This window comes from Siniperca chuatsi, linkage group LG16, assembly GCF_020085105.1.
Source record: "Siniperca chuatsi isolate FFG_IHB_CAS linkage group LG16, ASM2008510v1, whole genome shotgun sequence".
Lineage (NCBI taxonomy): Eukaryota > Metazoa > Chordata > Actinopteri > Centrarchiformes > Sinipercidae > Siniperca > Siniperca chuatsi.
This window is the reverse complement of record NC_058057.1, coordinates 4,286,737-4,292,313: the sequence shown is the minus strand read 5'-3', so window position 1 is coordinate 4,292,313 and position 5,577 is coordinate 4,286,737.

Below are 5,577 nucleotides of genomic sequence, written 5' to 3'. Positions count from 1 at the left end.
GTGGGGCAAAAAAACAAAAAAACAAAAAGCCAAAGCAAAGCAAGTGGTGACTGTCTGCTGGCTTCATAATTTTGTATACTGAGATACTTCAAATTACATTATGTTTAAACCATTTTTCATTTTCAAAATGCATTTATAGTCAGTTTAACTCATGGTTAGGTTGGTTTTACCAATTGTAAATTGTCTGCTTACATACTATGAAGCATTTATATTGTTGCCATGGTTAAGTAAAGTTTATCTTGTGCACCGATATACTGTAGAACATTAGTTAAATTCTTGATTGCAGCAATGATTTAAGTGTCCTGATATAATGCTGCTATAACAATTTTAACCAAACACCAACTAGGTATTCAGAAATGAAAGTACCGCTATTTTGCAGCTACTTTTCAGACAATTTTCAACAAAAGTTTACAGTTTACTGTTTACAGTGCAGCCAAACAAACTTAGGTTGTTTTTAATAATGAAGTTTGTCAATAATTAGCCTTTTTCATCATGCCATGAGCAACCGCAATCTTACTACATGCTGTGCGCAGTGCGAGTAGTTTTCCACACAACAGCAGGGCACAGTAACAGCAGTTACTTAGCTTGCTGAGGAGTTGAAGGCGTGAAGCTTTTAATCCACTGTCAAAAAAAGTGTTTGTTTTGTAGATGCTTTTTTGTAATGAAAGATCACTGTGAGGGCTATATACTGTACTTTTTAATTTTTTCTGCTGTTTTTTATCTGTGCTTCACAATGGAAGCCACCCCATGTTTTGCCACTTGAATGCTTTCAAAGGATAGAAGCAGCAGTAGGATTGTAGTAGCAGTAGGAACATTGGGTTAGCATTAGCAGTAACTTAATCCAGCTCTGATACGGCTGTAGGAGAGTGAATAGTAAAAAGTGAGGCTGATATCAATAAAATCAAAAAACAGTAAGACTGGATTACATGCTGCATTATTTCCTGTGAATCCCTCTTGCATTTGAAGGCAATCTGAAGGGCAGTATTTTAACTATACCCATGTACTTGTGCATTAAATCCAAGTGGTTCATTAGGTTACACATGGTAAAGGTGGAACTAACTGATTGCTGATCAACATCAAATGTAGCATCACAGCAGTTTTAAAAAACAGAGTGTCAAGGGGAGTAGGACAAATAGAATGAATGTGATAATGTAACAATATTAATATGAAAAAATTAATTAATTAATTCAGTATTTGTAGGCACCAGTGTACCAAAACACTGCTGCTAGCCTGCTGCTAACACAAATGACTAATTTGTGGACATTAAGTAATTAGAGAACACAACTTGAATAATTGGAGAACATGATTTACTTATATCGTGAGCACAAATTTTAAAAAAAGATTACTCCAGATTCTGCCAGGCCACAGACATCCTTTTCCAAGCTATAAAACATTGCCCTTTGTAAACAGGTGAGAATTCAACATGCTCATAAACACACCAATGTAGCTTTCTCTCTTCTAACCACACTGCACCTCTGGCTTCTCAAGCTTCTGTTGTCAAATGTGGCATCTAATTAGCTTGGAGGGATCTCTCCTCATCACATTGTTCCACTACAAGCAGCGTCACTTCAAGACACTGGAGTACCTAAAGGATAGCCTTGTCCATCCACCCCGAGCTATTCCAGACACAAAAATTAAGGTTGGGAATTAATCAGTGTATAGGCAGCAGGGTACTTTTGATAATTTGTGTATGAGGGGCCACCAGTAGAATATTCACTAAAATAAATTAACACTGTTTGACCTCAATCTTCTTAACTTCACATGAGTTAGGAAACACTTTAATCACTTTAATTAATTGGTTTCTAACTATGTTCATAATGAGAATAATGTAGAGGCTTAACGAAGTGATGGGCTTGAATGGAACCAGTTCCAACAGGGTTTGAGCTTTACATGGCTCACAGACAGGGGGGCAGCCTGTCCTGATCAGCCCATTGATTTCCTTACAGATGGTGTTCTTTGATGTCAATTTACAGAAATACTTGATACAATACATGATATACTTTGACACATTTTTCTTCATGATTTTGATTCTTAATTATTCATGTAACATTATTTTAAAAAGTTTTAAATTGATTATTCCCCATTTCCTGCTCATTTATTACAGTCCACAGTGAAGACTTAAAATACATTGCGACAAAATAAATTGACCCTTACAGTTATTTCACTGCAGAACAACTGTTGATTTTAGTGTTTAAAAGGTAAGATTTAGGCACAAAAACTACTTGGTGAGGTTTAGGGAAACGCCACACCAAAGGCACAGCCCTCGGGAGCAATTTGGGGTTCAGTGTCTTGCCCAAGGACACTTCGACAGGATCAAACCGCCAACCTTCCGATTGGTGGACGACCCGCTCTACCACTAAGCCCTTGTATGAGCACATTCAGATACTCAATTTAGTAGAAAGTATGTAGTATGTCTTTCTAGCCCTTTTAACATCCTTTGCTAGAATATATATGATATGCTTCAAACAAACTATGTTTTAAAATGTGCGCATTTAAGGCAAACGGCCACATTTGAAATGAAAAAGACAAGAAAAATTGCTTGAGAGAGATGTTCAAACCCTATACTTTCATACTTCTCCACACCTGGACAATCACTGCGTAAAGTGGACATGATTGTAAATTATCATCCGTCAGACAAGCACTTGGTTCGAAGCATACTGAGGCCTTAAGGCAGAAAGCATGTCATAGACTGGCAGCAGGTCAAAACACAGGTAGCAAGAAACAAGCAGTTATACAGAATAAGGAACAGGACACAGGGTAAAGACAGGGTAAAGATTACAGATACACCCAGGAATGGCTGAAACGCAATCCAACATTGACGATATGGCAGAGATAATCAGGTCCACAATGAATACAGAGATGTACTACTATGTCATACAGTGTTGTAAGATGGCAGCGCGCATGAACGCAGCAGCATTGAGCTCTCCTAGTCAGTGTAGTTTTTTTATTTTCTTAGTCGTCTTATATGTTCTTATACTTAGTTATCGAGCAAAGGCACAACAGTACAGCTGTGCCGAGCTATCGAGTTAAAGCACAACAGTACAGCTGTGCTGAGCTTCTGGAAATAAACTGGGGATTAAAACATCAACTGCCAGCGGACATATTCATTACCCCTGAGAACGCCCAAACAGCAGGGCAAGCCGGGACTGTGAACGGAAACAGAAGCGAGGCAAGCCGGCCGGCGTGCGCAGAGAATGCAGGTAGAGCCAAGAATGGCACCGGAGGAATACACTACTACGATCATGGATTACATAAATTACTGTGTGGACAATGTTACCAGCAGGAAGTTGATCTGTGTATTTCAAAACCAGAAGCCATGGATGACATGTTAGGTACGGATATTAATCAAAGCCCAGGATGCAACCTACAGAACAGGGGGTGCAGCTGCATATAGTGAACATACAGGAAGAAGAGATTGACAGAAGATGCAATAGCTATGGTGCTTCATACTGTGTTGGAGCACCTGGAGCATAAAAACACATATGTAAGAATGTTCTTCATTGATTATAGTTCGGCTTTTATCACAATCCTACCTAACCTCATTATAATATATGATATATATAATATAATCATTACCAAATTACGGGACTTGGGACTCAAAACATCATTATGCAACTGGTATTTTTAACAAATCGCACACAGTCTGTCAGATTCGCAAGCACGTATCATCCACTCTATCCCTAAGCACCGGTGCTCAACAGGGATGAGTGTTTAGTCCACTATACACCCTTTTTACTCATGACTGATCCCCCTCCTATCCTTCTAACTATGTCGTAAATTTGTAGACAATACCACAGTGCTTAATCTTATCTCAAACAACAATGAGTCTGTCTATAGGAGTGAAGTACAAAAACTGGCAGTGTGGTGTAACAGTCATAACCTGGCTCTGAACACCAAGATGATCATGGAGGTGATCGTGTCAGGACAATAGAACCACTCGCCACTCTACATAAAGGGTAAGGCAGTAGAGAAGGTCGCCAGTTTTAAGTTCTTGGGCCTGACAGTGACTGAGGAACTGTCATGGAGCACAAATACCACCTCAGTGATTGGGAAAGCTCAAAAGCGCCTCTTTTACTTGAAAAAAGTGAAGAAAGCAAACCTATCACAGAAGCTTCCGGTGAATTTCTACCACTGTGCCATCGAAAGTATGCTGACATACTCGAAAGCACGAAGGTGGAGCAGCAAGCTATTCAGAGAATAATAAAGACCACTGGGAAAATCATCGGATATACGGATTATGGATATACAAAATGTATTACACAGTTCACACAGTTTAGAAACTTAAAAACCAATATTCCTCTACACAAGGACTACAAATTAATGTAAGAAGGTCTGCTGCATCATGTACCACAGACATGTGACTTATTGAAATTATTTTCATGAGAATTAATACTCTCTTGCAACTGCAGCCTATATTAACACCGACTGAGATGAAATATGGTGAGTGGTCCCATTTCATTAAGTATTTCTGCTTTACTTATTACTGTAGTGCTTCCCAAAAGAGAGAAAGAAGCAGTCATCATCCTGGGTACATCCAGTTTTCCATGAGCAAAGTTGGCATTCCAGTGTAGTTAGCAGTAGTTTGGCCTCAGGCCATCAACTGCTCTGCTGCTTTATTAATGAGAGGATGATCTGGATGTTCTATGCTATCTGTAGCCTACCTGACTGATTTACTTGGATTCCCTTGAAGACAGAGATCAATGTCTGTCTTTGATAATTCAGAGATTAGACAAGTGTAATAGAGACACAACTAATTTCCAGGGGTTGAAGTAACAAATTACATTTATTCCCATTACTGTAACAAAGCCGTTTTTTGTGTATTTGTACTTTTTTGAGTATTTTTTAAAAATCAGTAATTTTACTTAAGTAGTAGATATGTAAGTATTGCGCTTCATTTCAAGTCACATCTGTTATTGAGTAAAAAAGTAAAGTCACATGAAAAAGTCATGATAAACTGTCAGAATGGAAGAACTGAGTCAAATCAGCAAGTGCAGCAGAGATGACACTCTTGAGAACATGCACGTTCTAAATGTAAACGTCCACTGGCCAAGTGTCAGGGGGTGTGAGAGGTGCAGTCGCACACGAGGCGGGGCTAGCAATTTGTGAACTTTACAACAATGATATATAATAAAGAATTACATCATTATAGGTTAAAGTTAGCATTATTGTACCTCGGCAAAGGTAAAAAAAAAAGGTTGCATCTACCTTAATTAATCACTGGTTTAATGCACCACCGGGCGAGCAGGCTAAAAGAACCAAATCAAACACACCCATGATGTTGCATGACCAACAGGTGCGTTCTGAGTATGACTAACATGCTAAATGCTAACATGCTCATGGTGGATCCTCCGGACTGTGTGGCTTTTGCGGCCGCTAAACCTGCATATATACGACAAAAAGAAACAGTGTAATTCTCAAAGCACCTGTAAAGGGTGAACTGCGCCCCTAACTGCGCTGCCAAGCAAATAGCGTTGCGGTGCTCCGGTGGTATTTGCAGGTATGTAATTAGATGACATGCAGTGCACAGTTAACACTCCAAACAACCATCACTCCATACAGAACAATCACTCCATACAG